This window comes from Pongo pygmaeus, chromosome 16 (genome assembly GCF_028885625.2).
Source record: "Pongo pygmaeus isolate AG05252 chromosome 16, NHGRI_mPonPyg2-v2.0_pri, whole genome shotgun sequence".
Taxonomy (NCBI): Eukaryota; Metazoa; Chordata; class Mammalia; order Primates; family Hominidae; genus Pongo; species Pongo pygmaeus.
Window position 1 is genome coordinate 4,826,169 of NC_072389.2, and position 19,121 is coordinate 4,845,289.

The following is a 19,121-nucleotide window of genomic DNA, read 5'->3' on the forward strand; positions in this document are numbered from 1 at the left end:
GGATTGGAATGCAATGGAATGTGGAATGGAATGGAATAAAATGGAATGGAATGTGAAAAGGTATGTGGAAAGGAATGTGAAATGCAATGTGGAATGCAATGTGAATCGAAATGAAAAGGAACGTGGAATTGGCTGGAATGGAACGTGGAATGGAATGGAATGGAACATGGAATGCAATGGAATAGAACATATAATGGAACGTGGAATGGAACTTGGAATGGATTGTGGAAGGTAATGTGGAAGGATTGTGGAAAGGAATAGCATGGAATGAGGAATAGAATGTGTAAATGAATGTAATGGACTGTGGAATGGAATGAGGAATGGAATACAATGGAATGTGGAATGGAATTAGGAATGGAATGTGGAATAGAACGGAATGGAATGTGGAATGGAACGTGAAATGGAACGTGGAAAGAAATGGAATGGAACTTGGAATGCAATGTGGAATGGAATGGAATGGAATTTGGAATGGATTTTGGAATGGAATGTGGAATGGAATGGAATTTAATGTGGAATGGAATGTGGAGTGATATGGAACGGAATGTGGAATAGAACGAAATGGAATAAGGAATGGAATGTGTAATGGAATGGAATGGAAGGTGGAATGGAATGTTGAATGAAATGTGGAATGGAATGTGGAACAGAATGGAATGAAAGGTGAAATGGAATCTTAAATGGAAATTGGAGTTGAATGGAATGGAATGTTAAATGGGAAGTGGAATTTAATGGAGTGAAACGTGCAATGGAAAGTCGAATGGAAAGTGGAATGGAATGGAATGCAGAGTGGAATGGAAAGGAATGTGGAATGGAATGGAATCAAATTGAAAGAATGTGGAATTGAATGCAATGGGAAGTGGAAAGGAATGGAATGCAAAGGGGAATAGAATGGGGAATGGAAATGAATGGAAGCTGGAATGGAATGTCAAATGGTATCTGGAACGGAACCTGTAATTTAATGAAATGCACTGTGGAATGCAGTGGAATGGAAAATGGAATTGAATGGTATTGCGCGTGGAAAGGAACATGGAATGGAAGGGAATGGAAAGTTGAACATAATGGAATGGAATGGAACGTGGGATCGAATGTGGAATGGAACGTGGAATGGAATGAAACGAAATGTGGAATGGAATGGAGTGGAATGTGGAATGGAATAGAATGGAATGGAATGCGGAATGGAATGTGAAATGGAATGTGGAATGGAATGTGGAACGGAATGAAATGGAACGCTGAATGGAATGGAATGGAATGTAAAGTGGAATGGAATGTGTAATGGAATGTGGAATGGAACATGGAATGGAACGCAGAATGGAGATGAATCCAATGTGGAATGGAAAGTGAAGTGGAATGGAATGAAATGTGGAATGCAATGTGGAGTGGAATGGAATGGGACGTGGACTGCAATGTGAAATGGAATGGAATCGGATGTGGAATGCAATGTGTAATGCAATGGAATTGGATGTCGAATGGAATGCGGAATGCAATGGAATGGAAAGTGGAATGGAATGGAATGTGGAATGAAATGGATTGGAATGGAATGGAATGCAATGTGGAATGGAAAGGAATGGAATGTGGAATGGAATAGAATATGGAATGTAATCAAATGCAATGGAATGTGAAATTTAATGGAATGGAAGGTGGAATGGAATGGAATGGCATGTGGAATGGAATGAATGGTGGACTGGAATGTGGAATGGAATGTGGACAGCAATGTGGATTGGATTGGAAATGAATGTGTAATGAAATGTGGAACGGGATGGAATGGCATGTGAATTAGAACCTGGAATGGAACGAGGAATGGAATGTGGAAGGAAAGGTGGAATGGACTAGAATGGAACGTGGAATGCAATGGAATGGAATGTGGATTGGAGTGGAATGAAAGATGGATTGGAATGTGGAATGGCATGGAATGCGGAGTGGATTGTGGAATTGAATGGAACGCCGAATGGAATGTGAAAAGAAATGGAATGGAATATGGAATGGAATGGAATGTGGAATCGGTTGAGGAATGGAATGCAATGCAATGTGAAATGGAATGGAATGGAATGGAATGTGGAAAAGAATGGAATTGAATGGAATGTGGAATTGAATGGAATGGAATGTGGAATGGGATGGGTTGGAATGTGGAATGGAATGTGGAATGTAATGGAATGGAATGTGGACTGGAATGGAAAGGAAAGGAATGAAATTGGAATGGAAAATTGGAAAGGAATGGAATGGAAAGTGAAATGGAACGTGGAATGGAATGTGGAATGGAATGGAAAGAATGGAATGGAATGTGGAATCGAATGGAATGGAATGTGAAACGGAAGGTGGAATAGAAAGTGGAATGGAATATGGAATGGAATGGAATGGAATGGAATGGAATGTGAAATTGAATGGAATGCAATGTTGAATGGAAGGTGGAATGGAATAGAATGGAATGGAATGGAATGGAAAGGAATGGAATGGAATGGAATGGAATGGAATGGAATGGAAAGGAATGTGGAACGGAATGGAAAGGAATGTGGAGTGTAATGTGGAATGGAAAATGGAGTGGAACGTGGAAAGGAAAGTGGAATGGAATGGAATAGAATGCAAAGGTATTGAAAGGAATGTGGAATGAAATGTTAAACGTGAAATTGAATGGAAACAAATGGAATGGAATGCAACATGGAATGGAATGTTGAAGGGAACGTTGAATGGAATGCGAAATGGAATGTGGAATGGAATGCAATGGAATGGAAGGGAAGGTGGAATGGAATGGAATTCAATGTGGAATGGAATGGAATGGAATAGAATGGAATGTAATGGAATGTGGAATGGAATCTGGAATGGAATTGAATGTGGAATGGAATGCAACGGAATGTGGAATTGAAGGAACAATGAAATGCAATGGAATGTAGAATGGAATGGAATGTGGAATGCAATGGAATGCAATGTGGAATGGAATGGAATTCAATTTAATGTGGAATGGAAGGGAATGGAATGTGGAATGGAATGGAAGTGAATGTGGAATCAAATGCAATGGAATGTGGAATGGAATGCAATTGAAATTGGAAGGCAATACAATGGAATGGAATGGAATGTGGAATGGAAAAGAATGGAACGGAAGGAGGAATGCAATGTGAAATCGAAAGTGGAATAGAATGGAATGGAATATGGAATGGAATGGAATGGAATTTGGAATGGAATGGAACGGAATGTGGAATGGAATGGAATGTCGAATATGGAATGGAACGGAATACAGAATGGAATGGAATGGAAAGTGGAATGCAATGGAATGGAAGGAAATGGAATGTGGAATGGAATGGAATGGAATGGAATGTGGAATGGAATGGAATGGAATGTGGAATGGAATGGAATGGAATGGAATATGGAAAGGAATTGACTGGAATGCGGAATGGAATGTGGAATGGAATGTAATGTAATGTGGAATGGAATGGAATGGATTGGAACGGAATTTGGAATGGAATGGAATGGAATATGGAATGGAATGGAATAGGCATTAGTGTCAAAAGGAATGCAATTGAATGTGGAATGGAATGGAAAGGAATGGAATAGAATTCGAAATGATATGGAATGGAATGTGAAATTGAATGGAATGGAATGTGGAATGGAATGGAAAGGAATTTTAAATGCAATATGAAATAGAATGGAAAGGAATGCGAAATGGAATGGAATAGAATGTGGAATGGAATGAAATGGAATGGAATGTGGAATTTAAGGGAAAGTAATGTGGAATGAAATGGAATAGAATGTGGAATGGAATGGAATGGAATCTTGAATGGAATTGAATGGAATGTGGAATGGAATGGAATGGAATCTGGAAAGGAACGTGGAATAGAATGTAATGGAAAGCAGAATGGAATTTGGAATGGAATGGAATGGAAGACTGAATGGAATGGAATGGAAAGCAATGTCTAAGGAAATGGAATGGAATGTGGAATGGAATGGAATGCAGAATGGAATGGAATGGAATGTGGAGTGGAATGGAATGGAAGGAAATGGAATGTGGAATGGAATGGAATGGAATGGAATGTGGAATGGAATGGAACGGAATGTGTAATGGAATGGAACGGAATGGAATGGAATGTGGAATGGAATGGAATGGAATGTGGAATGAAATGGAATGGATTGGAATGGAATTTGCAAGGGAACGGAATGGAATATGGAATGGAATGGAATACAGAATAGTGTCAAACGGAATGCAACGGAATGTGGAATGGAATGGAGCGGAATGGAATAGAATTCGAAATGGTATGGAATGGAATGTGAAATGGAATGGAATGGAATGTGGAATGGAAGGGAATGGAATTTTAAATGGAATATGAATTAGAATGGAATGAAATGCGAAATTGAATGGAACAGAATGTGGAATGGACTAAAATGGAATTGAATGTGGAATTTAAGGGAATGGAATGTGGAATGAAATGGAATAGAATGTGGAATTGAATGTGGAATTTAAGGGAATGGAATGTGGAATGAAATGGAATAGAATGTGGAATGGAATGGAATGGAACGTGGAATGGAATGGAATGGAATGTGGAAATGAATGTGGAATGGAGTGTAATGGAAAGTGGAATGGAATGTGGAACAGAATTTGGGATGGAATGGAATGGAATGTGGAATGGAATGGAATGAAATGTGGAATGGAATTTAATGGAATGTGCAATGGAAGGAGAATGGAATGGAATGGAATACGTAATGGAATGGGGAATGGAATGGAATGTGGATTGCAATGGAAAGTAATAGAATGGAATGTGTAATGGAACGGAAAGGAATGTGGAATGCAATGGAATTGAAAGGAATATAGAATGGAATTTGATGCAACTTGGAATGGAATGTGGATTGGAATGGAATGTGGAATGGAATGTGGAATGGAATGGAATGGAATGTGGAATGGTATGGAAAGTGGAATGGAGTGGAATGGATAGTGGAATAGAACGTGGAATGGAACGTGGAATGGATCGTGGAATTGAATGGAATGGAATGTGGATTGGAAGGGAATGGAAAGTGGAATAGAACACGATGGAATGGTATGTAGTGTGGAATGGAATGGAATGGAATATGAAATGGAATCTGGAAAGGAACGTACAATGGAATGTGAAATGGAACATAGAGTGGAACGCAGAATGGAATGCGGAATGGAATGGAAAGGTATGTGGAATGGAATGTGGAAAGCAATGGAATGGAATATGGAATGGAATGGAACGGAATGTGGAATGGAATGGAATGGAATGGAATGGAATGGAAGGGAATGGACTGTGGAATGGAAAGGAATGGAATGGAATGTGGAATGCAACATGGAATGGAATTTGGAATGGAATGGAATGGAACGTGAAATGGAATGGAATGAAATGTGGAATGGAATTTAATGGAATGTGCAATGGAAGGAGAATGTAATGGAATGGAATACGGAATGCAATGGGGAATGGAACGGAATGTGGATTTCAATGGAATGGAATTGAATGGAATGTGCAATGGAATGGAAAGGAATGTGGAATGCAATGGAATGGAATGGAATGTAGAATGGAATTTGAAGGAATGTGGAATGGAATGTGGATTGGAACGGAATGTGGAATGGAATGTGCAATGGAATGGAATGGAATGTGGAATGGAATGGAAAGTGGAATGTATAGTGGAATAGAACGTGGAATGGAACGTGGAATTAATCGCGGAATGGAATGGAATGGAACGTGGAATGGAATGGAACGTGGAATGGAATTGAATGGAACATGTAACAGAATGGAATGGAATGGAATGGAATTTGCAATGGAAAGGAATGTGGAATGGAATGGAATGGAATGCGGAATGAAATGTGGAATGGAATGTAAAGGAATGTGGAATGGATTGTGGAATGGAATGGAATGGAATGGAATGTGGAATGGAATGGAATAGAATGTGGAATGGAATTTAATGGAATGGAATGTGGAATGGAATGTATTATGGAACGTAATTGACTGGAATGGAAATGAATTGAATGGAATGGAAGGGAATGTGGAATGAAAAGTGGAATGGAATTTGAAATGGAATGAGGAAAGGAATGGAATGGAATGGAATGGAATGTGGAATTGAAAATTGGAATGGAATGGAATGGAATGGAATGGAATGGAACGTGGAATGGAAAGTGGAATGGAATAGAATGGAATGTGGAATGGAATGGCATGGAATTGAATGGAATTTAGATTGGAACGGAAAGTGGAATAGAATGGAACAAAATGTGGAATAGAACGTAACGGAATGTGGAATGCAATGGAATTGAATAGAATGGAACTGAATGTTAAGTGGAATGGAAAGTGGAATGGAATGGAATGGAATGTGCAATGCAATTTGGAACAGAATGTAATGGAATGTGGAATGGAATGGAATGGAATGTGGAATGGAATGTAATGTAATGTGGAATAGAATGGAATGGAATGGAATGTGAAATGCAATGGAATGGAATGGAATGAAATGGAAGGTGTAATTAAATGGAATGGAAGAGGAATGGAGAGTGGAACGTCACGTAGAATGGAAGGGAACGGAATAAAATGTAATGTGCAATGGAATGTGGAATGGAAGGTGGATTGGAAGGTAATGGAATGTGGAATGCCATGTGGAGTGAATGGGAATGGCATGTGGAATGGAATGGAATGGAATATGGAATATAATGGAATGGAAGGTGGAATGGAATGGATAGCAAAGTGGAATGGAATGGAATGGAATGTGGAAAAGAATGCAATGGAATACGTAGTACAATGTGGAACAGAATGGAATTAAATGGAATTTAATGTGGAACGGAATGGAATGGAATGTGGAATGGAATGTGAAATGGAAATAGAATGGAATATGGAATGGTATGGAATGGAGTGTGGAATGGAAAGAAATTGAATGTTGAATGGAATGTTGAACGGAATGTGGAAGGAATGGAGTGGAACGGAATTGAATGGAATGGAATGGGGAAAGTAACTTGAAATGGAATGGAATGGAATGGAATATGGAATGGAATGTGGAATGGAAAGTCGAATGAAACGGAATGGAATATGGAATGGAATGTGGAATGGAAAGGAATGTGGAATGGAACGGAATGGAATGTGGAATGGAATGGAATGGAATGTGAAATGGAAATAGAATGGAATGTGGAATGGTATGGAATGGAGTGTGGAATGGAAAGGAATTGAATGTTGAATGGAATGTTGAACGGAATGTGGAATGGAGTGGAGTGGAACGGAATTGAATGGAATGGAATGGGGAAATAACTTGAAATGGAATTGAATGGAATGGAATATGGAATGGAATGTGGAATGGAAAGTGGAATGAAATGGAATGGAATGTGGAATGGAATGTGGAATGGAAAGGGATGTGGAATGGAATGTAACAGAGTGTGCAATGAAATGGAATGGAATGGAAAGCGAAATAAAACAGAAGGGAATGAAATGGAATGTGGAATGGAATGGAATGAAATGTGGAATGCAATGGAATGGAATGAGAAATGGAAAATGCAATGGAATGGACTGGAAAGGAATGGATTGTGGAATGGAACCTGGAATGGCGTGGAATGGAATGCAGTGGAATGTGGAATGGAATGTGGAATGGAAACTGGAAAGGAATCGAATGGAATGTGGAATGGAATGTGAAATGGAATGGAATGGAATATGGAATGGAATGTGGAATGGAACATGGAATGGCATGAAAAGGAACGGAATGGAATGTGGCCTGGAGTGTGGAATGCACCTTGGAATGGAATGGAATGGAAGTTGGAATGGAATGTGGAATGGATTGGAATGGAAAGTTGAATGGAATGGAATAGAATGTGGAATGGAATGGAATGGTATGGAATGAGGAATGGAAGGGAAAGGAGTGGAATGGAATGTGTAATAGAATGTGGAATGGAATGGAATGTGGAATGGAATGGAATGGAATGTGGAATGGAATGGAATGTAATTTATAGTGGAATGGAATGGAATGGAATGGAATGTGGAATGGAATGTGGAATGCAAATTGGAATGAAATGGAATGTGCAATGGAAAGGAATTGAAAGTGAAATATTACGCAATGGAAGGTTGAATGTAATGGAATGGATTGTGGAATGGAATGTGGAATGCAATGGAATGGAATATAGAATGGAATGTGGAATGGAACGGAATGTGGATTTCAATGCAATGGAATGGAAAAGAATGTGGAATGGAATGGAATGGAATGGGGAATGGAATAGAATGGAATGGAATGAAGAATGGAATGGGATGGTATGTGGAATGGATTGTGGATTGGAATGGAATGTGGAATGGAATGTGGAATGCCATGGACTGGAATTTTGAATGGAAAGAATGGAATGGAATGTGGAATGAAATGTGGAAAGAAATGTGGAATGCTATGTAATGGAACGTGGAATGGAATAAGAAATGGAACGTGGAATGGAATGGAATGGAACGTGGAATGGAACATGGAATGGATTGTGCAATGGAATGGAACGGGTCATGGAATGGAAAGGAATGGAAACTTATATGGAATGGAACGTGGAATGGAGTGGAATGCAAAGTGGAATGAAACGTGGAATGGAATGTAAAGGATTGTGGAATAAAACGTGGAATAGAACATGGAATGTATCGTGGAATGGAATGGAAAGCTATGTGGAATGGAATGTGGTATGTATTGGAATGTAATGTGGAATGGAATGGAAATTAATGTGGAATGCAAAGTTGAATGCAATGGAATTGAATGTGGAATGGAATGTGGAATGGAATGGAATGGAATATGCAATGCAATGGAATGGAATGTGCAATGCAATGGAATGGAATGGAATGGAATGTGGAGTTGAAAGTGGAATGGAATGTAATGGAATGTGGAATAGAATGTGAAATGGAATGTGGAATTTAACCTGGAATGATATGGAATGGAATGGAATTGAATGTGGAATGGAATGTGGAATGGAACGTGGAAAGGAATGGAATGGAATGGAGTGGAATTGAATGGAATGGAAAGTGGAATGGAATGAGGAATGGAACGTGGAAAGGAATGGAAAGGAAAGTGGAAAGGAATGTGTTATGGATTGGAATGGAAAATGGAATGGAATGGAAAGGAATGTGTAATGGAAAGTGGAATGTAATGTGGAATGGAATGTGGAAAGGAATGTGGAATAGAATGGAATGGAATGTGGAAAGAAATGTGGAATTGAACGTGTAGTGTAATGGAAAGGATTGTGGAATGGATTGTGGAATGGAATGTGGAAAGTAATGGAATGAAAGGGGAAAGGAATGTGTAATGGAATGGGGAATGGAATGTGAAATTTAATGCAATGGACTCTGGAATGGAATGTGGAATGGCATGGAATGGAATGGGGAATGGAATGTGGAATAGAATGGGGAGTGGAATGTGGAATTGAATGGAATGGAATGGGGAATGTAATGTGGAATTGCATGGACTGGTATGTGGAAAGGAAGTTTGAATTCAATGTGAAATGGAATGGAAGGGAATGCGGAATGGAATGTGGAAAGTAATGGAATGTTGAATGGAATGGAATGGAATGAGGAAGGTAATGTGGAATGGAATGGAATGTAGAATGGAATGGAATGGAATGTGGAAAGGAACGTGGAATGGAATGGAATAGAATGTGGAATAGAATGGAATGAAATGCATTGTGCAATGTAACGGAATGCAATGTGGATTAAATGAAATGGAATGTGGAATTTAGTGCAATGGAATGGAATTAGCAATGGAATACAATGGAACGTGGATTGGAATGGAATGGATTGTGGAATGGAATGGAATGATATGTTGAATGGAATTTGGTTTTCAATGCAAAGAATGGAAAGGAATGTGGAATAGAATGGAATGTGGAATGGAATGGAATGGAATGTGGAATGGAATGAAATGGAATGGGGAATTGAGGGGAATCGAATGTGGAATGGAATTGAATGGAATGTGGAATAGAATGGAATGGAATGTGGAATGGAATGTGGATTGGAATGGAATGGAAATTGGAATAGAACACAATGGAATGGTATGTAGTGTGTAATGTAATGGAATGGAATATGAAAGGGAATCTGGAATGGAACGTAGAACGGAATGTGAAATGGAAAGTAGAGTGGAATGCAGAATGGAAAGTGGAATGGAATAGAAAGGAATGTGGATTGGAATGTGGAATGCAATGGAATGGAATGCGGAATAGAATGGAATGGAATGGAATGGAATGTGGAATGGAATGGAATGGAATGTGGATTGGAATGTAATGGAATGTGGAATGCAATGGAATGGAATGGAAGGGAATGTGCAATGGAATGTGGAATGGAATGAGAAATGGAATGTGGAATGGAATGTGAAACAGAATGGAATGGAATATGGAATTGAATGGAAAGGAATATGGAATTGAATGGAATGGAACATGGAATGCAAGGGAAAGGAAAATGTAATGGAAGGTGGAATGGAACTTGGAATGGAATGTGGAATGGAATGGAACGGAATGTGGAATCGAATGTGGAGTGGAATGGAATGGACCGCGGAATGAAATGAAATGGAATGAGGAATGGAATGTGGAACGGAATGAAATGGAATGTGGAATGGATTATTGAATGGAAGTGCAATGGAATGTGGAATTGAAAGGAATGGAAGGTAGAATGTAATGTTGAATAGAAAGTGGAATGGAATGCAATGAAATGTGGAATGGAACGTGCAATGGAATGGAATGGAACGTGCAATGGAAACTGGAAAGGAACACGAAATGGAACGTGGAATGGAATGTGGAATGGAATGGAATGGGAACGGAATGGAAAGTAGAATGGAATGTGTAATGGAATGGAATGGAATGTGGAATGGATTGTGGAGTGGAATGTGGAATAGAATGGAATGGAATGTGGAATGGAATGTGGAATGGAATGCGGAATGAATTTGGAACTGAAAGGAATGGAATGTGGAAAGGAAAGGAATGGAATGGGTAATGAATTTGGAATTGAATAGAATGGAATGTGTAATGGAAAGGAATGGAATGCAATGGAATGTAGAATGGAATGTGGAATGGAATTTGGAATTCAATGGAAAGGAATGAAATGGAATGTTTAATGGAATGCAATGTGGAATGGAATGGAATGTGGAATGGAATGGAATGGAATGTAGAATGGAATGTAATGGAATGTGGAATGGAATGTGCAAAGGAATGAAAAAGGATGGAATGAAATGAGGAATGTAATTGAATTGAATGCAATGTGTAATGGAATGCAATGCAATGTTGAATGGAATGGAATGGAATGTGGAATGGAAAGGAATTGAATGTGGAATGGAATGGAATGGAATGCGGATGGAATGGAATGCAATGTGGAATGGGTTGGAATGGAAAGGAATGTGGAATGAAATGGAATGCAATGTGGAATGGAATGGAATGCAATGCAATGTGGAATGGAATGGAATGGAATGCAATGTGCAATGGAATGGAATGCAATGAGGTATGTTATGGAATGGGATGGAATGTTTAATGGAATGGAGTTGAATGTGGAATCAGATGGAATGGAATGTGGAATGGAATGGAATGGAAAGGAATGGAAACTGGAATGGAATGGAATGGAAAGTGGAATGGACTGTGGAATGGAATGGAAAGTTACGTGGAATGGAATGTGGAACGGAATGGATCATGGAATGGAATGTGGAATGGAATGGGATGGAATTTGGAATGGAATGTGGCATGAAATGGATTGTAATGTGCAATGGAATCTGGAATGGAATGGAAATGAATGTGGAATGGAATGTGGAATGGAATGGAATGGAAGGTGGAAAGGAATGTGGAATAGAATGGAAATGAATGTGGAAAGGAATGTGTAATGGAATGGAATGGAAAGCAATGTGGAATGGAATGTAATGGAACGTGGGAAGGAATGGAATAGAATGTGGAATGGACTGGAATGAAATGAAATGTGGAATGGAATGGAATGGCATGCAAAGTGGAAAGAATGGAATGGAACGTTGAATGGAATCCAATGGAATGTGGAATGGAATGGAATGTGGAATGGAATGAAAAGGAAAGTGGAATGGAATGTGGAATGGAATGGAATGGAATGGAATGGAATGCAATGTGGAATGCAGTCTGGAATGGAATGGAATGGAATGTGGAATGGAATGTGTAATGGAATGGAAAGGAACTTGGAAATGAAGGTGGAATGGAATGTGGAATTGAATGTGGAATGGAATGGAACGGAATGGAATGTGGAATGGAATGTGGAATGGAATGGTATCAAATGTGGAATGGAATGTGGAATGGAATCTAATGCATTGCGGAATAGAATGGAATGCAATGTGAAATGGAATGGAATGAAATGTGGAATGTAGTGGAATGGAAAATGGAATGGAACTTGGAATGGAATGTGGAATGGAATGCTATGCGGAATGGAATGGAATGGAATGCAATGAAATGTGGAAATGAATGGAACGGAAAGCGGAATGGAATGGAATAGTATGTGGAATGGAACAGAATGGAGTGGAAATTGGAATGGAATGCAATAGAATGCAATGGAATGGAATGTGGTATGGAATGTGGAATGGAATGTAATGGAATGTGGAATAGAAAGCGGAATGAAATGTGGACTGAAATGTGGACTAAAATGTGGAATAAAATGTGGAATGGAATGTGGAATGGAATGTGGAATGGAATGAGAAATGGAATGGAATGGGATGTGGCATATAATGTGGAACGGAATGTGGAATGAAATTGAATGTGGAATGGATTGTGAAATGGAACGTGGAATGGAATGTGGAATGGAACGTGAATTGGAATGTAGTTCAACGTGGAATGCAACGTGGAATGGATCGTGGAATGGAACGTGGAATGGTATGTGGAATGGAATGTGGAATGTATTATGGAATGGAAGGTGAAATTGAATGGAATGGAATGTTGAATGGAACCTGGAATGGAATGGAGTGGAACTTGGAATGGTATGTGGAATGTAATATGGAATGGAAAGTGGAATGGAATGGAATCGCTTGTTGAATGGAGTGTGGAATGAAATAGAAAGGGACGTGCAATACAATTTGCAATGGAATGTAATGGAATGTGGAAAGCAAGGTGGAATGGAATGGAATGGAACGTGGAATGGAATGTTGAATGGAAAGTGAAATGGAATGGAATGCAACGTGGAATGGAATGTGGAGTGGAACATAATGTAACGTTGAATGTAATGTGGAATGCAATGTGGAAAGGAAAGTGGAATGGAATTGCTTGTGGAATGCAATGTGCAAAGGAAACTGGAATGGAATGGCATGTGGAATGGAACTTGGAATTGAATGGAATGGAACAAGGAATGGAAAGTGGAATATATTTTGGAATGGAATTTGGAATGGATTGGAATGGATTCTGGAATGGAATGGGATGGAATGATATGGAATGTGGAATGGAATGGAATGCAATGTGAAATGGAATCTGGAAATGAATGGAATGTAATGTGGAATGGAATGGAATGTAACGGTATGGAATGTGTAATGGAATGGAATGGAATCCGGAATGAAATGGAATGGAATGGTAAGGAATGTGGAGCGCAACGGAATGGAACGTGGAGTTCAACGTGGAATGGAACATGGAATGGAATGTGGAATGGAATGAAATTGAAAGTATAATGGAAGGGAATGGAATGTGCAATGGAATGGAATGGAATGTGTAGTGGAATGGAATGGAATGTGGAATGGAACTTCATGGAATGTGGAATGGAATGCAATGTGGAATGGAATGGAACTTCATGGAATGTGGAATGGAATGCAATGGAATGTGGAATGGAATGTGGAGTGGAATGGATTGGAACGTGGAATGAAATGAAATGGAATGAGGAATGGAACGTGGAACGGAATGAAATGGAATGTGGAACGGAATATTGAATGGAAAGTGCAATGGAATGTGCAATGGAAAGGAATGGAAGGTGGAATGGAATGTTGAACGGAAAGTGGAATGGAAAGTAATGAAATGTGGAATGGAACATGGAATGGAATGGAATGGAACGTGCAATGGAAAGTGGAAAGGAACGTGGAATGGAACGTGGAATGGAATGTGGAATGGAACGGAATGGAACGGAATGGAAAGTAGAATGGAATGTGGAACGGAATGGAGTGGAATGTGGAATGGATTGTGGAATGGAATGTGGAATGGAATAGAATGGAACGGAATGGAAAGTAGAATGGAACGTGGAACGGACTGGAGTGGAATGTGGAATGGATTGTGAAGTGGAATGTGGAATAGAAAGGAATGGAATGTGGAATGGAAAGTGGAATGGAATGCGGAGTGGAAAGTGGAATTGAATGAAATGGAATGTGGAATGGATTGTGGAGGGGAATGTGGAATGCAATGGAATGGAATGTGGAATGGAATGTGGAATGGAATGGGGAATGGAATGGGGAATGAATTTGGAATTGTATGGAATGGAATGTGGAATGGAAAGGAATGGAATGGGGAATAAATTTGGAATTCAATGGAATAGAAGGTGGAATGGAAAGGAATGGAATGGAATGGAATGGAATGGAATGTAGAATGGAATCTGGAATGGAATTTGGAATTCAATTGAAAGGAATGAAATGGATTGTTTAATGGAATGGAATGTGGAATGTAATGGAATGGAATGTAGAATAGAATGGAAAGGAATGTGGAATGGAATGTCCAATGGAATGAAATTTGATGGAAAGAAATGAGGAATGTAATTGAATTGAATGCAATGTGGAATGGAATGTGGAATGGAACGGAATGGAATGTGGAATATAATGGAATTGAATATGGAATGGAATGGAATGGAATGTGGATGGAGTGGAATGCAATGTGGAATGTGATGGAATGGAATGGAATGCGGAATGGAATACAATGGAATGTGGATTGAATGGAATGGAATGCAATGTGGAATGAAATGGAATGCAATGCAATGTGGAATGGAATGGAATGGAATGAGGAATGGAATGGAATGGAATGGAATATTTAAAGGAATGGAGTTGAATGTGGAATCAGATGGAATGGAATATGGAATGGAATGAAATGGAATGGAAACTGGAATGGAATGGAATGGAAAGTGGAATGGACTGTGGAATGGAATGGAAAGGTATGTGGAATGGAATGTGGAATGGAATGGATCGTGGAATGGAATGTGGAATGGAATGGGATGGAAGTTGGAATGGAATGTGTCATGAAATGGATTGGAATGTGCAATGGAATTTGGAATGGAATGGAAATGAATGTGTAATGGAATGTGGAATGGAATGGAATGGAAAGTGGAATGGAATGTGGAATAGAATGGAAATGAATGTGGAAAGGAATGTGTAATGGAATGGAAAGGAAAGCAATGTGGAATGGATTGGAATGGAACGTGGAATGGAATGGAATGGAATGTGGAAAGGACTGGAATGAAATGAAATGTGGAATGGAATGGAATGTCAGGCAAAGTGGAATGGAATGGAATGGTATGTGGAATGGAATCCAATGGAAAGTGGAATGGAATGGAATGTGGAATGGAATAGAATGGAATATAATGTGGAATGGAATGTGGAATGGAATGGAATGTGGAACAGAATGGAAGGGAAAGTGGAATGGAATGTGGAATGGAATGGAAGGGAATGGAATGAAATGTGGAACGCAGTCTGGAATGCAATGGAATGGATTGTGGAACGGAATGTGGAATGGAATGGAATGGAAAGGAATGGAAAGTAGAATGGAATGTGGAACGGAATGGAGTGGAATGTGGAATGGATTGTGAAGTGGAATGTGGAATAGAATGGAATGGAATGTGGAATGGAAAGTGGAATGGAATGCGGAGTGGAAAGTGGAATTGAATGAAATGGAATGTGGAATGGATCGTGGAGGGGAATGTGGAATGCAATGGAATGGAATGTGGAATGGAATGTGGAATGGAAAGGGGAATGGAATGGGGAATGAATTTGGAATTGTATGGAATGGAATGTGGAATGGAAAGGAATGGAATGGGGAATAAATTTGGAATTGAATGGAATGGAAGGTGGAATGGAAAGGAATGGAAAGGAATGGAATGTAGAATGGAATCTGGAATGGAATTTGGAATTCAATTGAAAGGAATGAAATGGATTGTTTAATGGAATGGAATGTGGAATGAAATGGAATGGAATGTAGAATGGAATGCAAAGGAATGTGGAATAGAATGAGCAATGGAATGAAATTGGATGGAAAGAAATGAGGAATGTAATTGAATTGAAAGCAATGTGGAATGGAACGCAATGGAATGTTGAATGGAATGGAATGTGGAATGTAATGGAATTGAATATGGAATGGAATGGAATGGAATGTGGATGGAGTGGAATGCAATGTGGAATGGGATGGAATGGAATGGAATGTGGAATGGAATGGAATGGAATGTGGATTGAATGGAATGGAATGCAATGTGGAATGGAATGGCACGCAATCTAATGTGGAATGGAATGGAATGAGGAACGGAATGGAATGGAATGGAATATTTAATGGAATGGAGTTGAATTTGGAATCAGATGGAATGGAATATGGAATGGAATGAAATGGAATGGAAACTGGAATGGAATGGAATGGAAAGTGGAATGGACTGTGGAATGGAATGGAAAGGTATGTGGAATGGAATGTGGAATGGAATGGATTGTGGAAAGAAATGTGTAATGGAATGGAAAGGAAAGCAATGTGGAATGGAATGGAATGGAACGTGGAATGGAATGGAATGGAATGTGGAATGGACTGGAATGAAATGAAATGTGTAATGGAATAGAATCGCATGCAAAGTGGAATGGAATGGAATGGTATGAGGAATGGAATCCAATGGAAAGTGGAATGGAATGGAATGGAATGGAATGTGGAATGGAATAGAATGGAATATAATGTGGAATGGAACGAGGAATGGAATGGAATATGGAATAGAATGGAAGGGAAAGTGGAATGGAATGTGGAATGGAATGGAATGGAATGGAATGTGGAACGCAGTCTGGAATTGAATGGAATGGAATGTGTAATAGAATGGAAAAGAATGTTGAAAGGAATGTGGAATGGAATGGAAAGGAATGGAATGTGCAATGGAATGGAATGTGGAATGGAATGATATTGAATGTATAATGGAAGGGAAAGGAATGTGCAATGGAATTGAATGGAATGGATTGTTTAATGGAATGGAATGGAATGTGGAATGGAACTTAACTGAATGTGGAATGGAATGGTATGCGGAATGGAATGGAATCTAATGTGTAATGGAATGTAATTGAATGGAAAGAATGCAAAATTGAGTGGAACGGGAACTGGAATGGAATGGAATGGAATGGGGATTAGAATGGGGAATGGAAAGAATGGAAGGTGGAATGGAATGTGAAATGGAATCTGCAATAGAAGATGAAATGGAATAAAGCGGAACGTGGAATAGAACATGGAATGGAAAGTGCAATGCCATGAGGAATGGATCTTACAATGGAATGTGGAATTGAATATGGAATGGAATGTGAAACGGAATGTGGATTGGAAAGGAATGGAATGTGGAATTGAATGCAGAACGGAATGGAGTGAAATGGAATGTACAATGGAATGTGGAATGGAATGGAAAAGAATGTGAAATGGAATGTGGAACGGAACGTGGAATGGAATGTCCAATGGAATGTGAAATGGAAAGCAATGCAATGTGGAATGGAATGGAATGGAATGTAGAACAGAATGGAATGGAATGGATTGTGGAATAGAATGTGGAATGGAATGTGGAATGGAATGGAATGGAACGTGGAATGGAATGGAATGTGAAATGGAATGTGAATTGGAATGTGAAATGGAATGTGGAATTGAATGTAGAACGGAAAGATATGGAACGTGGAATGGAATGCAATGCAATGGAAAGTGGAATGTAATGTGGAATGGAATGTGGAATGGAACATGGAATGGAACGCGGAATGGAGTGGAATCCTATGTGTAATGGAATGTGAAATGGAATGGAATGAAATGTGGAATGCAACTTGGAATGGAATGGAATGGGAAGTGGAATGCAATGTGGAATGGAATGGAATGGAATGTGAAATGGAATGTTGAATGGAATGGAATGGATTGTGGAATGGAATGTAGAGGAATGTGGAATGGATTGAATGGAATGTGGAATTGAATGTGGAATGGAATGTGGAATGGAACATGGAATGGAACGCGGAATGGAGTGGAATCCTATGTGTAATGGAATGTGAAATGGAATGGAATGAAAAGTGGAATGCAACTTGGAATGGAATGGAATGGGAAGTGGAATGCAATGTGGAATGGAATGGAATGGAATCTGAAATGGAATGCTGAATGGAATGGAATGGATTGTGTAATGGAATGCAGAGGAATGTGGAATGGATTGAATGGAATGTGGAATTGAATGTGGAATGGAATGGAATGGAATGTGGAATAGAATCTGGAATGGAATGTAATGGAATCCGGAATGGAATGGAATGGAATGGAATGAAAGGCAACGTGATTTGGAACGTGGAATGGAATGTGGAATGGAATGTGAAATGGAATGGAAAGGAATGAGGAGATAAGGTAAAGGAATGCAGAATGGAAAGTGGAATGGAATGGAATGCAATGTGTAATGGAATGGAAAAGAATGTGGAATGGAAGGCCAGGGAATGTGGATTGGAATGTGGAATGGAATGTGGAATGGAATGGAAAAAATGTGGAATGGAAGGCAATGGAAATGAAATGGAAGGTAACAGAACGTGGAATGGAATGGAATGGAACGTAGAATGGAACGTGGAATGGAATGTGGAATGGAAAGGAATGGAATGTGGAATCGAATGGAATGGAAAGTGGAATGGAATCGAATGGAAAGTGGAATATAATTTGGAATGGAATGGAAAGGAATCCAGAATGGAATAGAATGGAATGGAATGGAATGGAACGTGGAAAGGAACGTGGAAAGGAACGTGGAATGGAATGTGGAATGGAATGGAATGGAATATGGTATGGAAGGGAATGGAATGTGGAATGGAATGTGTAATGGAATGTAATGGAATGGAATGGAATGTGGAATGGAGTGGAATAGAATGTGGAATAGAATGGAATGGAATGTAAGGTGGAATGGAACGTGAAATATAATGTGGAATGAAACCTGTAATGCAATGAAATTGAACGTGGAATGGAATGCAACGGAACGTATAATGGAACGGATTGAAACCTGGAATGGAACGAGGAATGGAAAGTGGAATGGAACGTGGAATGC